The 22,998-nt window shown below is 38.3% G+C and overlaps 1 pseudogene; it reads right to left on the bottom strand.

Annotated features, from left to right (window-relative positions):
• Positions 1-536: 536 nt before the first annotated feature.
• LOC101699166 (cytoplasmic dynein 1 light intermediate chain 1 pseudogene) lies at positions 537-2,448 on the bottom strand (annotated as a pseudogene).
• Between the last annotated feature and the right edge of the window lie 20,550 nt (positions 2,449-22,998).

Here is a 22,998-nt window from a genome sequence, read left to right on the forward strand (position 1 = left end):
TTTTTTTTTGCAGAGAATAAATATTTTATTAACTGATTACAGTTGAAAGTCACAAACAAAAAAAGGAGTATATTAAGGCAGAGCCATATATAACCTCTTTACATCTTTATAACCTCTGCATTTTTCTTTTGCACATTTAGGCAGTGTGCTTTCTTTCCTTATCAGTTTAAGAAACATCTTGGCCAATAATTTTAAATCATCTTTTTTTTTTTTTTTTTACCAGGGATCGAACTTGGGACCTTGCACTTGCAGAGGCAGGCAGCAGAACCACTGAGCTAAATCCCCAGCACATCTAAATCATCTTTTGAAGATAACTTATAGGATCTCTGATTGAGACAATGACTAGTGAGTCAAATACTATCTGTTTTTTTCTCAGCCTCTCCCATGTGTGGTGTTACATTATGTTGCAAAACCCAACAGTTGATAATTTTTTTTCAGCAAATGACACACAAATTTTTAAATGACTTTAATAATCTTATCTAAACAAGTTTGGACTTCCACGTCAGTCAAATGCCCAATCTGCACACATTCTGTCCTTTCCTAAACCCTCCTAAATGATTTAAATAGCCTTTAGTATATGGTCACATGGTTGTATTCCAGGTCTATAAATTTTGAGATTTTTAAAATCCAAAATTACTTCTTTATGCAAAACAGCACTGCAAATAGCAATTCTACATAATGTAGAATAATTTTTCTTCTGTATGGTTCCTTTGATAAAAATGGGCAGCCACCAAGAACAAAAACAAAAAGATATAAATTCAGTCCCTCTGTAAAAAGCACTCTAGCTCCCTAATTCCACTTCTGAAGGAAAAATCAGAGGCAAGTTTACATAATCCCAGGAGGTTGAATAAATGGCTTTATTTGGTATTTTCAAGAGGCTTCTTCTTCCGTAGGAGATGTCTGTGTTGTAGGAGAAACTGAAACCAGTTTTCATGTAATTCCGTCTAGTTCCACATGGATGTCTGATAGAACAGGCTTCTGGCCTGATTTTTTGGCAGATGGTGGTAAACTACTGCTTTCAACTCCAGCCCCAACCCCAGGGCTACCACCACCAACACCAGGAGACTCCAGGAGAGCCAGTCTTTTTGCTCAATAAGCTGTTGAAGAAATTTGCCAGGACACCTTCACTTGTAGCTCCAGCTTTCATGTTTGGATCAATTTTCTTTGACCCAGCAGGGATGGGTGGCACGCTGGCAACATTGGATGACACGGATCTGTTTGGTGTGCGAGGAGAGCCTCCAAGGATGTGTGGTAAAGCATCCACAGGCCTTCCAGCTGCAGTTGGTGGTTGCTTTGCTAAAAGAGACTGTAATTTCATAAGGAAGACTTGGTCATCTTCTGCCATAATTTCTTTCTCATGCACAAAGTTTTGGACTTATGATGACTTCAAAATTATCTTCTGCTTTCAATGTTTGAAAATTTTCATGTAATATTCCTATTTTCTTACCATTATCCCACCCTGCTGGAATAAATACTGCATCCTTTTCCACAACAATAGCAGGCATCTTACAGGGAAATCCATATAGTTTCTGAAAGATGTATTTATATACTAAGTCTATATTTTTATTTTCTTTTACTGAAGTGTAAATAAGTGCTGCACCACACTGTAAACAAAACTTCTGAATATGTGACTGGATAAAATCAAAATGCTCATCTCTGTAGTCATGTTCTTTCTCCAATACACTAATGGCATCACACTTTGTGCAAACTACTAGTACCGGAATGCCCAGGTTATGTGTAAGTGTATCTGCACCCAGGGGTAAAACTACACTGTCATCTTTGTCTTCCTGGGATGTGATGCTTCTTCTTTGAGGAGAAGCTGGGAATTCTTCTCCCAGCTCCACATATTCTTGGAAGTCTCTAATCAAATTTTGTTCCATTTCTTTCATTTCTTTAGGAGGAATTTTCACTTTGTCAACATGTTCTCTAACAACACTTGCCCATTTCTGTAAAGAATTCAAAGCAGTCCAAGGCTTTGACATATCAACAACCAGCATAACTAGTGTTCTTCAGAGAAATGGTATCTAGTGAAAATTTAAGGAGCCCTTTATGATATAGGTCCCCATCTAAGATCCATACATTACATCTTGTTTCATCATCTCTGTCTTCATCGTGTACATTTAAATACAAATATTCCAATCCTCTTCCTTTCTTGTACTCTTCTATTCCTTGAATTTTCCTGAGTAAGCTTGTTTTTCCAGCTCCATCTTCACCCAGCAGCACCACGTTCTTCCCCATGGGAAGCTTGGAGCGTGAGCAGGTAGAGACCTCGCTGAGGCTGCAGGACCTAATGCGGAGCAAGGCACAGGCTGAGCCCTGGGCTCCAGGCCAGGGGCCAGAGCCAAGGGCAGGAGGGACCTGCCCGCCTAGACGCTCCTGGGCAGGGTTGGCTGAGTACTCCCTGAATACATGACTATTGATGAACATCTTGCAACATTTCATGGTCATTGTAGCTTCAGGCAGCATATGCCAAAACAACCTTCAAAATATGCCCTTGTAGATGCAAAGACTTATTATGCTTTCAATTTAGAAATTTATCCTGGGACTCAGCCTTATTCTTATAGCAATACACTGAATGATGTTGTGAACAGACTTGTTCTTGTTGCCCAAACTAATTGGAATGTAACATTTGACAATTGATTTTCCAGTTTCCAACTGATGTTACATTTGATAACAGAGCACAAGTTGACCAACAGAGGAACTGTATGCAGGAACAAAGCAGAAATTCCAAATGAAACATTGCAATTTCAAAACAAAGAATTATATAGTATAATTTTTAGATTTCAGAAAGATATAACATTGGCCTACAAGGTCAATTGTCATATACAATATGGCAAAGAAAAACAAACTGGTACTGCTGATGTCAACATTGCACCATAATGGAAATATTGATAGGGAAACCTTGACAAAAAAAAAGCCTGAGATGGCAACTTTCTACAAGAAAACCAAAGGTGGAGTAGATGTTGATGAGTTATGCAGCAACTATGGTGTCACTCTCAACAAAGCGTTAGCCATTGGTTATGTTTTACTGGATCCTAAACATGTATGGCATAGTTTGATAGTTTACAAAGAAAATCACAAAACACTATAGAGAAATTTTCTTAGCGGATTGGGACTGGAACTCATGAGAGATCTTTTAGAGCAGAGGAAAAACAAAATGTTTCTGTCCAGGAAACAATGCAAAAAAAACTGTGGAGCACACTGATGAGTCAACAGGTAAACAGGCAGGCACAGCATCACAAAGACCTGCTACAACAGGAAAATCAAAAAGATGTCAACTGTGCTCTACAAAAAAGGATAAGAAAAAAATATATGTGCTATCAAGGGAAGCAATACTTGTGTATGAAACATGCAGTTTTCATGTGTGATGACTGCCTTAGCTGTGACAGGTGAAGCGAAGTTTATTTCTGTGGTAGACTTTTGTTTGTATTTACATTGTCGTTCACATAAGTATTTATTTCTGATGTTATCTTTTAGGTCTTGTAAGTAAGTAAACAACTGATGTGAAAATGCTGATGTCTAATCTAATCACTCATTATATATTTGATATTTCATTTTATTGATATCTTATTTTCCTGCTAAGTGCATGTTGTACAATATAGTAGGAAGCTTCAGACAAAACAGGAAGACAAGACAGGTGACACAAACAGCCTGCCACATAGGAAAGGCAAGTAAGCACATGTGCTGTCAGTGTAACCAAAAAGTATGTATGGAACATGCAGTTGTCATGTGTGGAGACTGCCTTGGGTGTGACAATGGAAGCAAAGATTATTTTTGTTGTAGAGTTCTATTGGTATTTTTATTGTAGTTCACATAGGTTTTTATTTCTGATGTTATTTTAGGTTTTGTAAACAAGTACACAGCTGATGTGAAAATGATATTTATTCTAAACACACAATCATATTAAGAATTTAGTACTTTATTTTATTGATATGCTATGTTCCTTTTAACTACACATTATAAAATATAATAAGAACCTTTCGTCAAAACAGCAAGACCAGTGAGATGTCAAGTATGTCCTATAAAAAGGCCAGGAAAGCAAAACACATGTGCCATCAGTGTAAGCAATATGTGTATGGAACATGCAGTTGTCATGTGTGAAGACTGCCTTAGGTGTGATAATTGAAGTAAATATTATTTTTATAGAATTCTATTGGTATTTTCATTGTAGTTCATATAGAAATTTATTTCTGTTGTTATTTTTTTAGACTTTCTATACCAAAATACAATCAATGTTGAAAATTCTGATGCTTTCTTATAAGCATGCAATAAATATTAAAAATTCAATACTTAATTTTTTGATATTCTTTCCTTATAAAACTTATAAAATTAATAATTTATCAATAGAAATATTCTAAAGAATAAACATGGATATTGTATACCCACAACAATGAGCCTTTATGACAAAATTGGCATTAAACAACTTATTAAAATTATTACCATGATGATATTGCAACATCTCAATGGAAGTCAAATCAGTTTTAAAGACAACTGCAGGTTTTTAAATTCTTCATATAACAATATCCCACCGACCCTGAAGAAAGCTCCCCCCCCCGACCATCCCACGCTCCTAGGGCAGAGAAGATGAGCTGCACAGGCACCAGAAGCACCCACCCCCCTGTGGAAATGAGAAGACATGTAAACAAGCCTCAAAAACAGACTTCCAGATCACCTACAGCAACTCCAAAGGGAAACGAGATGGAAAAATCTTCTACTCAACCACCTGGACTCTAAACTGGCAACAAAAGAGGATCTGGGAAAAATGAAATTAGAAATAATTACTCAGATAACAGCAAAGATTGTGCTCATAATGCAAGACAGGGTTAATAAATCTAGAGAGGACACAGATTAAAAAAGAGGATCTGAGGAACATGATGGAATCCCAACATAGGAAACAAATGGAATCCATAAAACAGATACAAACAGATTTCCAGGAGATTAAAAACTCCATCAAAAGTCTGCACAGCAGAATGAACAAATGTGAGGATAGAATTTCACATATAGAACATAAGATTGCAATTAGTGAGGAGGAAAAGAAAAATTGGTTTAAAATTGTAAGGGAACACGAGAAATCAATTCAGCAGCTGCTAGACGATGCAAAGAAGAATAACATAAGACTGATCAGAGTCAATGAAGAAACAGGAGAGAGTGAAGATGACATAAAAAAACTGTTGACAGAAGTGATGGCAGAAAACTTCCCAAGGAGGGGAAAAGAACTTGACATACAGATAAGTGAGGCATATAGGACTCCAAATAGCCTTGATCAAAAAAAAAAATCTACACATAGGCATATAATAGATAGGATTCCAGAAATCCAACAGAAGAACAAAATTCTATAAGCACTGAGAGAAAAGAAACAAATCACATACAAAGGAAAGCCCATCAGAATCACAGCAGACTTCTCAGTGCAAACCCTCAAGGCAAGATGAGCTTGGAGTGATGTATTTCAAGCCCTAAAGGAAAACAGCCTCCAACCCAGATTGATGTACCTTGCAAAACTATCTTTCAAAATGGATGGAGAAATAAGATGCTTTCATGATAAAGAGCACCTCAGAAACTTCATGAATACCAAACCGCCACTCCAAAATATTTTAGACAATACCCTAGGAAAAGACAATGAGGATCACAACCCCAGGAAACCCAGCAGAATGAATCCATTGGGTGTGACAAATTGAACCCAAAGGGGGAGAATCCAATAAAAAGAAAAAGTCATGACAAGGCTTTTAAAACTTTTAACTTCATCTCCCTAATGAGTGTATAATTCAATCTTCTTATTGTACTGATTAGTATTTTTCTGATTCTAGAGTTGCACACCATTCCTTGTGGTATACTGGCTATTTATCATCTTCTTATGGCTACATTTTAATTGGGTTGTCTATTAATGAGCTCTAAAAATTCTTTATATATTCTGGTCATAGGTTATATGCATTGTAAATATGGTCTGTTTAAGGACTACTTTTCATTTTAATGATGTCATTTAAAGTTCTAAATTTTGATGGAATCTCATTTATCAATTTTTTTCTTTTATACATCATGTTTTCTGTATCCTAGGTAGTTCTTGCCTATCCTAAATTCATAAACATTTTCCCTTATAATTTCTTCTTAAAGTTTTATACTTTTAGGCTTTCATATTTAGGTTCATACATTCCTTCAAGTTTTTTTCATGTATGGAAATAAAGGTTTGAGGTTAATTTTTTATATACAGATACCAGGTGTTCTAGTGCCATTTGCTGAAAACACTATCTCTTCCTCGGCTCTTGAATTGGGTTTATATTCTATAAAATACTAATGTTAAATAATCTTTCAAAACTCGGTGGACCATACATGTGGGGTTCTATTTCTAGATTCTCTGTTTTCTTCCAATGATCTATATGTCTTTCCTTACACCAACACTGCCTTGATTACTGTAGTTTTAGAAGTAGTCTTAAAATTAGGTACTAAACATCTTCCAACACTGTTTTGTTTTTTTAACTTTTCTAGGTCCTTTGTACTCCTACATAACTTTTAAATTTCAATATCCAATTCTTCATTTATAGCAAGTATACACAGACCTGAATTTTTATATATACCTTGTGTTTTCTAATCCTGCTAAATTCAAATACAAGTTCTAGGGGCTCCTAGAGATTTCTTAGTATTTTCTCTGTAGATGATCATTTCATCTACATATAAAGATTTTGCTTCTACCTTGCCAATCCTATCCTAATTGTGTCATTTTATTGGCAGACTATTTTGGTTTAGACCTATGTTTCAAAGTCTAATGGACAGATGAAGAGTAGGCATATATACCCTTGTTCCCCACTTTAGGGTGAAAGCATTGTATAGTCTCCATTCATAGAAGGAGTTTTTGTTGGAAGTATGGAGTACATGTCTTTGATCTGTTGAGAAGGTTCTGTTATACTTCTAGGCTCCTGATAGCTTTTACCATGAACAGCTGTAGAATTTTGTCCGATACTCTTTCTCCAACTAGTGACAGGATCATATGGCTTTCTCCTTTCCCCTGTTAAAATGATTACTTTTGGGGGTGGATCTTCCAATGCTGAACCAACACTGCCATCCCTATAACAAAACCATTTTCTACATCCTGCCAGATCTGACTTCTAAGAGTTTGTTTTGTTAAACAAATTTCTATCCATGTTCATACTTTTTTCTTCTATTATCTTTATCCAGTTTTAGGATTAGCACAATGTTGATTTCCTAAAATGAGGGGAGAAGTGTTCCTTCTTTTTTCTGTTTTCATTGTTTGATATAATTTGTCAGATAAAATGTATATGGGCCTGCTCTTGTCATATAGGTAGGTTTTCAAGCTAGGAATATACTATCTTTAATAGGTGCTATTCAAATTTTATATTTCCTCCAGAATTAGTTTCATTAATTTGTCTTCATCAAATTTATTTCAAAAAAGATTTTTGTAATATGCTTTATATATCCTTTTAAATTCTGTAAAATCTGTGGTAATGTCTCCCAGATCTTGATACTGTAATTTTAAAAATGTATAATTGATATTGTGTAATAGGAAGTAAAGGTCTAAAGGAGCAGGGGAAGTGGGAGGGGTAGGGGGAAGGAAAGAAGGGAAAAGAGAAAATATGAGAAAAGGAAAAAATGTAAACAAAGTCTTTTCAAATAGGGAAGGGTGGAGGGGGTGAAGGGAGGGCAGGGGAAGGGGAAAAAATAAGAACCAAAATGCGTCATGCAAAGGTACAAGATCCCAATGATGAATGTAACTGTATTTTATACCTGAAATGTACCAGTAAACTTAATGGGAAAAAAAAATTCTAGTCCTATGCAAACAAAAATTGATAAATTAACTTTTGGCTTCCAAAAAACAAAAACAATATCCCACCAACATCACATTCCTTTACTATGCTCATTGTTTAATACCAAGTCTAAATTTTTACATGGATGAAGTATCATTGTCATAGTTACTTCTCTCATTGCTGAGATACAAAATACCACCACCCACAACTCTAAGTAGGAAAAGCTTATTTTGGTTACCAGTTTGTAGAGGTTTCAGTCTATAACTGGGTGGCTTCATGCAGGGTGCATGGCAAAGGGGTGTGGGAGAGGAGAAAGAGCTCATGGCATGGTGGCTGGAAGCAGAGAGAGACAGAGATCAAGGGAGGAGGAAGGAGACAGACTCTTCCAGGTCATGCCCCCAGGGACACTTCTCCCATCAGGCTTCACCTCCCAACATCACATTTCGCTAGAAATTCCTTAGTGGATCAATCCCCTGATGAGTATCATGCCCTCATAATCCAATCACATCCCCAAAGTGCCACCTATGAGCACATGACACTTTGGAGGACATCCAGATATAAACCATAATAGTCATTTTTATGTAATTCTTCCACTTATAAATGTCATCTAAAATATATGCTTCTCAAACATTGATGTGCATACAAATCCCATGAGACTTGTAAACTTAGCAGTTCTTGCTTCAAAGCCTGAGATTCCACATTTCTTTTAAGGTCCTGGGATACTAAAGCCATAATATCTGTCAATAATGTAAAGCATTCTTTAAAAAAGTTGTAACCTGTAAAAAGGAAACTTATCAAGCTGCTAAATTTTAACAAAGGTAATTGTTAATTTGCACCAAATTCTTGCGTGGACACTATGTGAACAATGCACAGATTAGACCCTGAAAAATAGGTAGTCTCCTCTAGGGTGGAGGTTATATCACTTACACAGCAGCCCGAGCCACCTTCTAAATCCCTTAAAATGCACAGACAAAGAGCCCTCCTGGGTACCCTACTCGGAATCCATCCTGGTCAGCAGGAGCTCTGCATCTTTGCCTTTAAGTAAACTTGCTTGCCCCTTACCTTCCCTGTCTGCGGTTTCATCCTTCATCACTCTGGGATACTGGTAGTCCAGTAACATATCATGAAACTATCTTTATTAAAAATTAACAATTTCTATAATGTAACTGGCTAAACATCATTTTACAATTCTTAATTTATTCCAGTACATATGTACTTTGTAAATTACTAATGGTAAATATAGAGATTATTACATAATGAGCCATATCGTAATTAAGGTGCTTAAAAATTTAAATTGAAACAACAGTAAAAAAAAACAACAGTATAAACTAAAAAACAAAATATTAAATTAGCCACACTAACACCAGTTTTCTGTTTTTTATTTTACTTTAAGATACTCATCAATCTAAAAATCAGTGTGAAAAACAGCAAAATATTCTTATTAGATGTTATAGAAAAAGATCAGTTACCATGTTCCTCCAGAAAAGAACAAATATCAACCTTTTAGAACAAGACACAACTTTCATTTGTCTGCAAATTACTGTAAATATGCTGAGTGGTTGGATTAGTGAACTCTATCTACTGGAAAATATACAAAAAATATACAAATCATTTACATATGGAGAAAACAAAGTGCGAGCATTTTCCAACAATAAAGACATCGGTGCTCAGTGCATCCTGAACCGTGGTTCTTTGCGTGGTGGAATCAGACAACCGCATGCAGGAACACGATGTGAAGATGAAGGCTAGTTCACAGACTGAAAGAGGAACTGATGGTGTCCTAGCCACAGGGCACCCTGTGCACAGATGAGGTGTGCCATCCCATCGGGGGAGGCCCCGCAGGATCATGTGGCCCACCCTGGTGAGGGGCGACCCTGCCTCACACACGTGGATTCCCACTGACCCAATGGCCATTTCTGTGGCCACTGCCTTTCAAAACTTCCATCACAAAGAGATCTGTCTCCTTTCTGTTAGGAAGAGTAAACAGCCATCGCAGCATAGAACTCTTTCTTTTCTCCCTTAAATTTGTATCACAGAGTCTGAAACTTAAATGCCAAGGATTCAGTGCCTCTTTCTCTACCATCTGGAACATTTTGCCTGTGATATCTGTGCCTGAATATGGAGGTGAGGCCCTTCTTGTCAGTTCAATATTTCACAATATTATTCTATACTGATTTATACGCTACAATAAAGGGCATGCCACTAATATAATAGATGGCATTGTTATATTTTAAGAAAAAAGGCTTCAAGCTAAATTATTTTTATGATAACTGCACTAAATATAGCACCTGCTGGAAATATTTTTATAACTAAATACTAAATAGAAACATCTGTCACATTCTATTTCTGTCCTTTGATTGATATAGTTCAGAAAGAGAGCACATAAGCCTGACAGAAAACGTATCTAAAGACATAAGAGAGGGCTGTCTGGCCACATAGTGGGCTAAAATACAAGTAAATATTTTTCTTATTACAAACACATAAGCTGGATACAGAATACCTAGAATGTTTCAATGAATGGATAAATTCACAATGAAAAGGAAAGGTGTACTAGTGACTTTTGTCCCTGGAACAAAGTGTCAGACACCGGCCGCCTCAAGGAGGAGGGCGCTACTTTGGCTCACGTGTCACAGGGTTCCGTGCACGGTGAGCGGAGCAGCGTGGCGGAGGGGCGTGGTGGAGGGGCGTGGTGGAGGGGCGTGGTGGAGGCCAGCAGCTCAACCCCCACAGCCAAGAATCAGGGAGGGAAGGGAGGAAGAGCTGGGTCAAGAACGCACCCTTCCAGGCCACGCCCGTGACCCGCCTCTTCCCACCAGGCCCTAGCCAGCTCTGCACTCATCAGTGGGCTAATTCACTGCTGAGATAGTGCCTCCACCTCTGAAAACATGAGACTTGGGGCGACATTTCAGATTTACATCGTAACAAAAGGGAAAGCTCCAGGTATCAAAAAGAAGAGAGGAACAAAACTCAAGATGAGTCTTTGCAGGTTCCTGCATGTTTCTGACTGGATATAGGCTGGGAGGTTGTCAGTGCCAGGGTGTTAACAATCCTATGAGGGAGGAGATATGACCACAAGCTATAGGACATGCATGACTTCTGTCATTAACATTTTGTTCCCTGACAACTCCTGCATTTATTATTTTTTTAAATTTTATTTTATTGGTACATTTTAGGTATACAGTATAATGGCATTCACCATTGGAAATTTGCACCTTTACATAATCTCTCTTCCTTCTTATTTTTCCCCCTTCCCCTGCCCTCCCTTCAACCCCTCCATCCCTCCCTATTTACAAAGACTTTGTTTCCATTTTTCCATCTCATATTAATTCCATTCCCTTCTTTCCTTTCCCCTACCCCTTCTATTTCCCCTCCCCTTTGCCCCTTTTCTTCCTATTTCACATTATCTATTAAACCCTTTAGTCCTTATTTACACTTTCGGTTTCTCACACTAGAAAAACTATTCAGTATTTACACATGTGTGTCCTATTTATTTCACTTAAGAGTATCGCTTCAATGTGCATCCATTTAGCTATAAATGTGTCTAATTTATCATTTTTTTGGCTGAGTAGTAATCCATTTTATTTTTTAAAACCCCACATTTTCTTGATCCAGTCTCCAGTTGATGGACATTTGGGCTGTTTCCAAGTTTTAGCTATTACAAACTGTGCTGCTATGAACATGGGTGCTCATATATCACTGTGATATGATTCTTTTAATTCTTTGGGGAAGATACCCAGCAGGGGAATAGCGGGGTCAAATGGAACTTCCAGTCCTAGTTCTTTGAAGTATCTCCACCCTGATTTCCACAGTGGTTGCATCAGTCTACACTACCACCAGCAGTGGAGCAGGGTTCCTCTTTCCCCACAGTCCCATCAGCATTTGTTATTGGTTGATTTCATGATAGCAGCCATTCTTTCTGGAGTGAGGTGGAATCTCAGTGCTGTTTTCATTTCTTGCATTTATTCTTATAGCCAAAGCCCTCTCCAGAGCTCCTTTTTCCCTTGTGCTTTTCCCTTCCTGAACAACCAGCACCAAAGCTATGGCATCAGGTGGGTTAGTGAGGCCAGTGCACCTATGAAAGCAGAGAACAGAGGCCCCAGGAGGAGAACTAAACCGCAAAGTGACAAAGAGAGTGTCCCTATGGGAAGGGAAACTGCACCAAAGTGAGTTTCAGGGACCAGATGAGGCAAAGAGGACTTGTACACAGTGGAGCAGGGAAGTGCAAGGGCCGGAGCATCCATAGAGGAAGAGGGGACCCCCTGAGAGGGGTGCCAGAGACAAACAGGATTGGCAGAAGGGCTGGGTGAAGGGAGGAGGAGGAAGTAAATCCATGAAAACTTGCGAAGTTGCCAATTTCAGAAAAAAAGAATCAAAAATGTGAAAAGAAGTAAAATAGTGAACCTTGTAGTATTGATCTGCAATCAGGGTTTTCAGTGAATTACTAGCTTTCATTACATAGAAACAGCAATAGAATTACGTAGAGGTGTGCACATGTTTATTCATGCATAATGCACATGCTCCTTACCTGTCTCCACTTAGAAGACCTGGTGTCAGTGGAAATCCCCCAAAGCAGTGAATGTAGCAAGCATCAGAACTTGATTTAAAGACCATTATCCTCCTATCCAGTCCTGAATCCAGGACTGGGCCAGGTCAGTTCAGATGTGCCTGGAATATTCTGTGTTAGAAACCAGGACATCTTCCTCAAGCAATGGGATGGAGCCCAAACAAAACAGAACAAAACAAACAAGGGATCAGCTTCAAGGAGCTGTCAGTGGTCAAGTCTAGGACAATGAGCACTGAGCAAATAATGATGCAAATGGATTATAGCCTGTTGAATAAAATAGGAAACCATAGTTCATTCTCGAGAATGAATAAATTAAAAACATTCCCCAAAATATTTATTCACTGCAAAGTAAAAAGATAAGTTTAAAATGAATGTCCTTGTAAACATCACCTCATGGAAGAGTCAAAGGGATTTCAACAACAATGGGACAAGGGAAAACCTACGCATCATTTTGAAGGATGCAAGGACAAGAACACAGCATTGCTAGTGTGGTGCTTTTTCCAACGATGTATAACCTCCATCTGCCTGTGAGGAAACATCGATCAAATCCATGAAGTGACATTCCCAACATCTTCAAAGTCTTAAGGTCTGAAAAGCCACTGAAAGACCGAGAAAATAGTCCAGACTGAAGGAAGCATGACTACTACACACAGCACGTAAGTCTGAATTGTGTCTGTTAATGCTTCCAACAATAGCTGAAAAGTCATTGTCAAAACTTGAATGGAATCTGAGAGTTTTATATGTAAATTGTCAGTATCAGCATTTTCATTTTGATGGTTGTCATGTGATTATATTGGAAAGTAGATTTGTTTGCTGTAAGTGAACATAAAAGTATTTTGGGTTGTGGGGAACCAGGAAGGAAATTTATTCTGGGATGTTTCTGCTGAAAAGTTATTTTTACTGTACTTGTGACTTTTCTCTAAGTTTGAGAGTGTCGCATATGTACAGAGAGATTTTTAGGGGTTAGTCTTCCATCAGGATAATAGTGAAAAACTCAAGGATGTTTGTATAATCTTAAATTGTTTAATATAAAGAAAGAGAATAATTTAGAGCATGTCAATGTTAGGCATGATTCCCATCACAAAGTTCAACTAATTTAATTTCAGAACACCACCATGAGAGTCATAAAAGACAAAGCTGAGGAACATAAAAATTGTGTAACTTGCCCAAAGTTATCCTAAAAGTAGGTGTCAGTGTGAGGAACACATATATATGGTTCGAGGGCTACTATACAATATAAATTTATAGCCTGCCTAACCATACACAAATGTAATTGGTCCAGCGTAATTTCATTCTGGGATTTGCTTCAATACTGCTTTTATTCAAATAAAAGTCTCATTTTCCTTTTAAACGATTATGTCAAGCTTTCAATGTAGGATATTTGTCCAGGGTTCAGATGGGTCCTTCCATAGGGAGTCACAGCGAAGCTCCCTGCTCAAAGTCAACAAATGCAGACCGCAGGAGTGATCACCGCGTAATTAATTGGACAACTGGCTTGAGCACAGCTATGCCAGGAGACCCGCTTTCCCCTCTCTGCCTTCCCTGTGTACACTGTTTGATCACAGTCACAGCCAGGATGGAGCTCAGGCCAAGGAGAAACCTAAGAGTGGTTCTCCTGGAGCCACAGCCAATCTTTTCAAAGAAAGATTCACAATGAGTACTGTGAATGCAAACAATTAAACATAACACGCCTTCACGGCACATTGCACAAGATCATGAAGTCCTCGCTACTCCGAAGTAAGTTCCTCTACAGCGACTCATTCCCAGAAGAAAGTTCCGTTGAGGAAAACTCGTAGCCCATATGCTCTAGACACATGCCCATGAAAAGTCACCTGGTACAGCACAAGAAGTGGACTCTCCTCCTCCCTCACCCCCTAAAATTTAATGAGTGTCGACTCGAAGAACTTAACCCTAAAGGAGACATACCTATTTTCATTTATAAACACCATGATAAATGGAATATAAAAAATACTAAAGAGTATTACTAAAAAAGAGAAAGATCAAACAGAACATATGAAACCCCCACGATTCAGAGATCATCCATGTGAAAACAAAGAATAGGAGCAGTGCTCACCAAAAAATGGCCTCAGGAGTAGAAGATTTTAATAAATACATGAATTCTTCAACCTGAAGATATCAGCCAACACTTCGCTTAGCCTCTTAGTGTACTGCTCAGTGACGTGATGGATAAAGTACCCATGGCAGCAGGCTAGGAGGTCTTATATATATTAAAGGAGGTGGCCAGGGCCTCTACTCCTCAAGACCTAGCTGTCCACAGCCAATCTCGGAGGGCTTTATCTTCCAAAAGTACAGACCAACACTGAGGCCCTTTTAGGGATCATACTGCAAAAGAACAGCCAGCCACTTGGTTGTAGGTTGATAAAATGGATCGTTTCCATCGAGGAAGAAGCAATTCTTTGTTCTTACTAGAATAAACACTGTGACTCTCAATTCACCGTCTGTCTGCCATGCCTCTACTGAAACTACCACCCTTGCAATGACTTGTCCATCATGACAGAATAGTACCCCACACTACTTCTAACCAAGGAACCCGTTTTGCAGCAAAGAAAGTCCACCAGTGTGACAATGCTCATGGTGTTCTCTGGCCTTACCATCCCTCTGAAGCAGCTGCTTTGATAGAACAGTGCAATGAGCTTTTGAAGACAGATGAGAGCTGGCTGAGGGGCAGCATCTTGAGCACTGGGGAACATCCCCAAAGATGCAAAGTATGTTCTAGACCTTCAAAGTGTAGATGGCGGTGCTCCTCCAACAGCAAGGACACAAGGATCCATGGTCCAAAAGGAGGAAATGGGAATAACTTAGATTACTCAGTCTTCAGTAGTAAACTAGTACAATTTCTGTTTCTCATCTCCATAAATTTGGGCTTTGCTAGTCTAGAAGTCTTAGCTATGCCCAAAAAGAATATTTCAGTAAAGGACACAGCAATAGATTCATTAACCTGGAAGTTGAGACAACTATATCAGCACTTCAGACTTCTATGCTAGTAAATTAAAAGGTAAACTACAGGGTGTGGTACTGGCTGGAGTGATTTACCTGTCTTGATGACCACAGGGGGAACCTGGCTTCTCCTATAGAATGAGGGTAGAAAAGGATTTGTCGGACATATGGGAGATCCTTCCCTTTTCATACTCTTCGAGTGAAATCAATGGAAAGCTCAAACAGCCCAACAGAAGGAGGACTGCTACTGGATGGAGCCATCAGGAATAAAGATTTGGGTCCCTAGGAGGTATGAAATCACCGACAGCTGAAATGCTTGATGATGGAACTGGAAGTGAGTGAAGGGTTATAAATGTCATCTACATTCAGGTGCCAGTTGTACGAATGAAGACTGCAGTAAAGTATTTCTTTCCTTTTGTCCTGTAAGTCTGTGAATATATCACCCAGTTTTCCTTCCCTCACTCCTCCCTCCTATAAACTATGGTAATAAGTTTCCTTTACACTTCCACTCAAGTTAAAGGCTAACAGCTCACTCTTTTTTCTTCCCAACAGCTAAACATATATCTTCAGGAGCCATACAAGAAACAAATTGAAGAAATGGTCAAAATAAGGCTATTTGTACAATTACTGCAATTATTTAAATTTACACCACTAGAATAAATATCCCATTCTGCATTATTCCCAGTGGCTTGGCATCTGTGATTGAATCCAGATTCACAGATTAACAGAGGAGGTAATTTTGCCAATCATGACTTGGAAAGAAAAAAATTGTTTTGTTGTTTTTTGTTTTTTGTTTTTCTACTTTCAAGAAGTATAGGATTTTGTCTTCGTAGGGAAAGATTCGGCCATAATAAGCATACTCCTGCTCAGTACCTGGGTCTCCTCTAGAGATGCTGCAAGGACAGGCCAGGCTTTAACGTGTTCTCTGGGAGAAGGGATGAAGGGGAAATTCCCTGCCTGGCCTCTCCCGTCTTCTGTTTCCTAATGATCAAAGCTGTCCGTGTAAACTGCCCATGTCCTGTACTCCCAAGTGTCATTACTGGGTTCCTTTCTGCAGCTGCTCCTAATGCCAGACCCCACACTAAACGTGGCAATGGTGGGAATTTCCAAAATCTCCAGGGTACCACTGTGTCATGGAGGCCAAGACCCCAGAACTTGCGACAAGTTAACCTCAGCTGCATGGGGCTGCATTTCAGAAGGAAAAGGCAATCGCGGGCCTGTGAGCAGCCAGGGAGCCCTGTGTCTGTAAAAGAAATAAGTCAAAGGGAGATACCTAAGGCTTGTGCCTCTGCTGAACAGTCTGGGGCAAGCCCTGTGAGAAGTGGTCCTTTCTGGGCTGGAAACAATGTAAAGAAGTAAGAAAATGTCCAAGCAGCTCACGCCTAATGAAAAACACTAGAATTTGTCAATAAAAGTCAAGATCAAGGCAGGGATGTCCACTAGGATTATTTAACATTTTTCTGCAGCAACTAGTCAGTATATGTATAAAAGACAAAGAAATTATCAATATAAAAATGGAAAAGATTGAATATCATTGAAGATAATATAGTTTTATCTTGGAAACTGTAGTAGAACTATTATATAATCACAAACAAAAAAATTCAGGAAGATTTAGATATGTAATAAAGAAATAGAAACCTTTGTCTTTTCTATAATTAAACAAAAAATTCTAAGTTGAAACTACAATAAGAAATGGGCAAGAGCTATAGAAAGAAAATTTATTAAAGGCTGCTTCAGAGAAGAAAAGAACACATGGAAATAGGGCATATTATATGATCTAGGTCGGAAGATTCAATATCACAAGGTTCCCAACTTTTCCTAATTTAATTTATAAATATTACAACCTTAATAAAAATAAAAATTAGTTTTTTAACTAGAAATTGATGTTGAAGTTTTTTTCACTTTAAAAAAACAAGCAAAAACAGGTTGTGAAAATACATAGCAATGATGGGGACTAGTCCTGCTAAGTATTAAATTCCACTGTAAAACTTAGTGAAAACAATGTAGAATACTGGCTTTGTGAATAAAAGAAAGCATTTTAAAAGTTCAAAAATAAACTCAAGTATATATGAGAATTTAGCATAGGGTAAGGGTTGAGTCACAAATTATGTAGAAAAGATTCGTAATTCAATAGAGAGTGTTAGGGAAATGAAACATTTACCCCTCATACAGAAATAGCACTGTTTTGGATCACAAATTTAAAGGTAAAATGAAAAATGAAACATCAAACTGAGACTATCAAAATACTAGAATAGGAGAACCTCTGCTACCTTTGATGGTTTTGGGGTGCAGGAAGTTCTGAAGATGGCAGACTGACCCAGGGTCACAGACACAGCTGCCCCTTGCCTCGAGATGGGATGAATCCCATGTTCTTTGTGACTGGAGATGGTACAGGGCCAGACTGAAGCCCAACTCCCACCCGGACCATGCTGTCCATTCCCGTGCCCCATCCTGCCCCTCTCTCTGTTTCCTGAGAACATTTCCTGATAAATCACGCAGGCAAGAATCTCCCTCCCAGCATGTGCTTCCAAGGTGCCAGACCTAAACCACTGCTGAATTTATTGTCTATTAGAAAATTTATTTAAAACAAAAGTTAAAATAAACTGAAACCATTGTTCTGAGCCCTCACTACAGGTTAGTTTTACTGCTGGGCACATCATGGCTATTTATTTTATTCTTGGAGATTCAACTTTTAAGCCTTGTGGATTCTCTCGTAAAAGCAAGCCAGTTAATTTTAAATGCCCCTCAAGCTCAGCCAAGTGCTAGTCCATAAAGCCCTGTTAGCAGGGTCAGCCCTGCTGTGAGGAGCAGCCCCACAACAGTGAAGATCCCCATGGGGTGGACACTGTGTCCTCAGGATAGCTTGCTGTGATGGGACCACACCCACAAGACCTGCTTGCTTCCCATCCAGTTCCACAGCCCTTGCTGTCCCAGTGAGATTGCCATGTGAAAGGTCTGAGCAGAGAGGAGAGGATTACATTGCATCCAGGGCCCCTAGGTCGAAATGCAGTGTGCCAGCCCACAGCTCTGAGGAGTTTGACTGATTTCACCTTATCCCAGCAGGGTGACCTTTCACTTCCCTCCTTGTCCAACCTGACCCCAACAGCTATCCCCCAGTTGACAGGCATCCTCCATCCCTAGAAAGCATCACTCCTATTGATGCTCAGCTCTTTCAGTTCTCTTTGTAAGGTTTTAAGGGAGAATGTATGTATAGGTTTATCTGAATCTTTTGTGTTTTTCTGCTTTCTAAAAGTAGTACTGCCTCCACCTTCCTCAAATTATTCCCGACATTATTCTAAAAGTTTGCATGATACAATGAGGTATAAAACAAAAATAAGAACTATGCAGGTAGAAAGAATGAAGCAAACTATTATCTGCATATATCTGAATAAATACCAGAGTGCATAGGAGAATCACTTCAAATTAGAGCTAATTGAATTCAAAATTATTTGTAAGGCAAGGTGAACATACAATAACAATTTTCTTGTATCATACAAATAACATAAAAGAAAATACAATAAAATAGAACCTTATCAATAGTAATTCCTACAGTAATAAATAAATATCCAAGAATAAACTTAAACTATGAGTGAGATCCTTAGAAAGAAAATAAATACTGGGGCCGGGGATTTAGCTCAGCGGTTTCGCCGCCTGCTGCGCAAGCGCAAGGATCCGAGTTTGATCCCCGGTACCAAAAAAAAAAAAAAAAGAAAATAAATACTGTAATACTAAATGTTTGCATAAATGAAAAAGCATACCTCTTCCGTAGATAAGAAAACTAAATATTGTTTTACAATTCCATTTATTTGAGAATTGCTTTATAGGTTCAACACAATTTCAATCAAAATTGAGGATGCTTGTAATTTCAGATAAGCAGAGCAAGGAAGGTCCTGCTGAGAGAAGACATGGGGGCCAAGAATAAAAGAAGTGAGGGCCCGGGATTTAGCTCAGTGGCACCGTACCCATCTCACAAGCGCAAGGTCCTCAGGTCGATCCCCGGTACCAAAAAAAAGAATAAAGGAAGTGAGGGACAACAGAGGGGACAGGCACAGTGCAGCCTGGAGAGGCATGGAGGCCCCAGAGACTGGAAGCCCTGAGACTAGAAGGAGGGGTTTGATAGGAGGGTTCATGTCCACTGCTGATCGGAAATGGTCGGGTAGGCAGCAAGGGTAGAGGAAGGAAGATCGAATAAAAACTGTGACAAAGTTAAAGAGTATTAACATAGAAATTAGAAAGGAATAAAATTACTAAAGGTAACTAAGCAGAAGACAGAGAGAATGCATAGAAACTAAAAGGAAAAGAAAAATTAGAGAAGAAGGACATGTGTGACAAATCCACAGCTGACATCTGCTTAATGGTGAAAAGCTCCACGAAGACCTTACTCTCACCACCCTCTGCTAGTTAGTGTGGTTCTGGAAGTTCTAGCTGGAGCAGTAGGTAAGAGAAAGAAGTAAAAGACATCCATCCAACTGTGAGCAATGGTAGACACCTATTGCCTCAGCTACTTGAGGGGCTGAGGCAGGAGGATCATTTTAGCTCAAGAGTTCAAGGTCAGCCTGGACAACATAGTGAGATCCTGGCTCTTGTAAAACTTTAATTAATTTTTAAAAATTTAAGGTGTCCAGTGTAGAAAGGAAGAAGTTAAATTGTGCCTGTTTGTAGATGACATGATCATACATATAGAAAACCCTAAAAGTTCTGCCAGAAAAGTTAGAACAAAAAGGTGCATACACACAATGGAATATCACTCAGCCACGTAACAGCATGGATGGAACAAGGCATCTTTAGGTGAAGTAAAATAAGCCAGAACCAGAAAGACAAGCACTGCACGATCTCACTCTGCGGGAAATATAAAAGATGATCATAAGACCTTGAAATTCATATGGTGGTTACCCTAGGGTAGGAGGGAGGAAGGTTATGGGTGGGAACAGGCTGATCCTGGGTCGGAAGTCACGGGAGATGCAAATAAGAAACTCTAGAATGGGGTGGCTGTATATAACACTACTGTACTGTACATTTCCAAAAAGTAGAAGAAAGGATGTTGAATGTCTCTAGTGTGAGAAATGATAAATGTGTGCGGAGAGAGATGCTGTGTGAAGCGGTGTAAGCTTTGCGTGTACACGGGCAGGACCCCATAATCTCGGGTGCCCAGAAGCTGAAGGAGGGCGATTGAAGTTGAAGCCCAGCCTGGGCAAATTAACAAAACCCTGTCTCAAGATAAATGGTTTAAAAAGGGCTAGGGACGTAGCTCAGTCCACCCTAGAGTATAGGGCTTCCCCACTGTGCCAGAACCCTGTGTTCAATCTCTAATACCAGAGAAAATCGCATAACACCACATTCACGTACAATTTTTATGTTTTCATGTGTGAGTTTATAAATTTTAAAGTAATATTAACCTTTTTTATTAACATGAAAATCTTTAAAATGTATCTGTAAGAATACATGGTGACATACTTCTTTTTTATTGAAATATGAATATATATAATGAATATCATTTCATTATATATTACTGTTTACAATTAGTGATTTAACTTGCAGTGACTGTATGTTTATCATAATTATACTGTCTAGTTTTTTTGAAATATGCTAAAATATTGTTAAAGAGCACTGCATGGATTTTTGCCTCTTTCACTCTCTTTTGAAGCAGATCAATATCAGAGGCTATATTGAAGACCTGTTTTTAATGTATTTATGGGGTTAAATGTGAATTTATAGTACTATGTATGTACTGTGGATTGATGAAATCAGAATGATTAACATATTTATCACTTCACATTACTTAACATTTCTTTGTGGTGAACACATTTAATATGCATTCTTCAGGCAATTATTATTTAATTTTACCACTGTTCTTCTTATTATTTTGTCTTTTCTGTGTTTGTTTTCCCTTTTCTCTTTCCTGCAGAATACCAAAGACTGCCTGTGGGAATAGATATCCCCAGGGGTAGGAACCAAGCATACTATCCCGAGAATATTTCAAAACAATAAATAAAACCTGTCCAAAGTTGATCTGCTTTTTATTATTGCCATGCTCTCACAGTCCTAAAAAATTAGTGATAACATTTAATGTTACTCCAAAATATTTTGTATACATCCTAAATAAATGCTAAGGTATGGCTGTTCCAATAATTTATACTTATCTCTACATAAATATTTACTTTGGAAATTAATTCAAGAATTCCCAACTATATGCTGTTTCCCATACATGAGTGAATTCTGCTACTCACATTTGTTTGGAGTGTCTACTCCTAAGCTAGAGTGAAAGGAAAATTTGTAAGCATAAATCTTTATTAGAAAACTAAGCGTATTATAAGAAATGAAATAAACTTTTAATTCAAGAAACTGACAAATATTAACTGCTTAGAAAACAAATCATCAAAAATTAATAAAATGTAATTCTAAGAATTATAACTATAAATATTTCTTATAAATTTATAAGGATATAAGAAGAGATAATTGTTTAAATGGACTGGTAATGGGAAAAGGCAAGAAATGTAGAAATATACTTCCAGTCCTTTTTTTTTTCAGGACTAAGGATTGAACCTGAGGCCTTAGCACTGAGCTGCATCTCCAGCACTTTTTAAAAATTTTGAGACAGGATTTGGCTCAGTTGCTCAGTCACCGTGCTGAGCTCAGACTTACAGTCCTCCCAGAGCGCTACAGTAACAAGCATGCACCACCACGTCACCACTACGTTACACTCACTTTAAATGAAGGAATTGCAAACCAAAATAAGAAGGTAAAAATGTTTCCCACAAAATGGGCACAATTTATTATGGTTAATATTTAGTGACAAAAATGCTGTGAAAAGCTGTGATCTCTGACTCATTGTCGATGCTTGAATTGGTGCCGATTTTTGGAAGTGAATTTGTCAGCATTTATCAACATTGTAAGAGACCAATGCCTGTTAACCTGATAGTTCAATCCACAGGAATTTGTTTCACAGAAAGACTTGATTATATGTTCACAGACAGTTGTTGTACAAGAAGACTTACTGAATCATTCTGTATGATAAAAATGAGGAAATAACCTAAAATCTACCACTTCCACTTTATATTATTAGGCTGGCATTAAATGATCCAGATCTGTATATTGCAAATTTAAGAAAAAGACTGAATTCCCCTATTTTCCTAAGCCCTTATTAAGTGAAGTCAAGTCAAGTCATAGAATAACATATTTTTATCCCATTTTTGGAATTACATTTTTGTAACTCGAGTCTCTATGTAAACTATCTTTCTAAGTAATCCCACGGCAAACAGTCTGGAAAAACACTTGCTCAGGAGGTGTCTCTGGAATTAGGGAAGAAGGATGAAGGAGGACTTTCCTTTTTCAACCCATACACTTTTGTATGATTTGTAATTCCCTTTTTTTTTGGTACCAGGGATCGAACTCAGGACCTTGTGCTTGCAAAGCAGGCGGTGACACCACTGAGCTAAATCCCCGGCCTGATTTGTAATTCTTAAAAGAATTTATTGATAAATAACTTTGTCATTGTGAAGTGTGTATTTCTATTTTAAAGGCCAACAGAAGAGTCATTAATAGAAGACAGTCCTTAAACTAATATCAAAAACAAGATGGCAGTGGAATCATTTCTCAAAGTAACTTGACCAAGTTCAAGTCCTGCCACCAGGAGATCTTGGGATGGCAAAGAGCTTCCTCTGTCTCTGTTCCTTTACTTGTGAGATAAGGGTAGTTATGATATCTACCTCACAGGATCATTTT

Source organism: Heterocephalus glaber, unplaced genomic scaffold (assembly GCF_053883595.1).
Source record: "Heterocephalus glaber isolate CG9 unplaced genomic scaffold, H.glaber_assembly_v1.0 deba00001465, whole genome shotgun sequence".
Taxonomy (NCBI): domain Eukaryota; kingdom Metazoa; phylum Chordata; class Mammalia; order Rodentia; family Bathyergidae; genus Heterocephalus; species Heterocephalus glaber.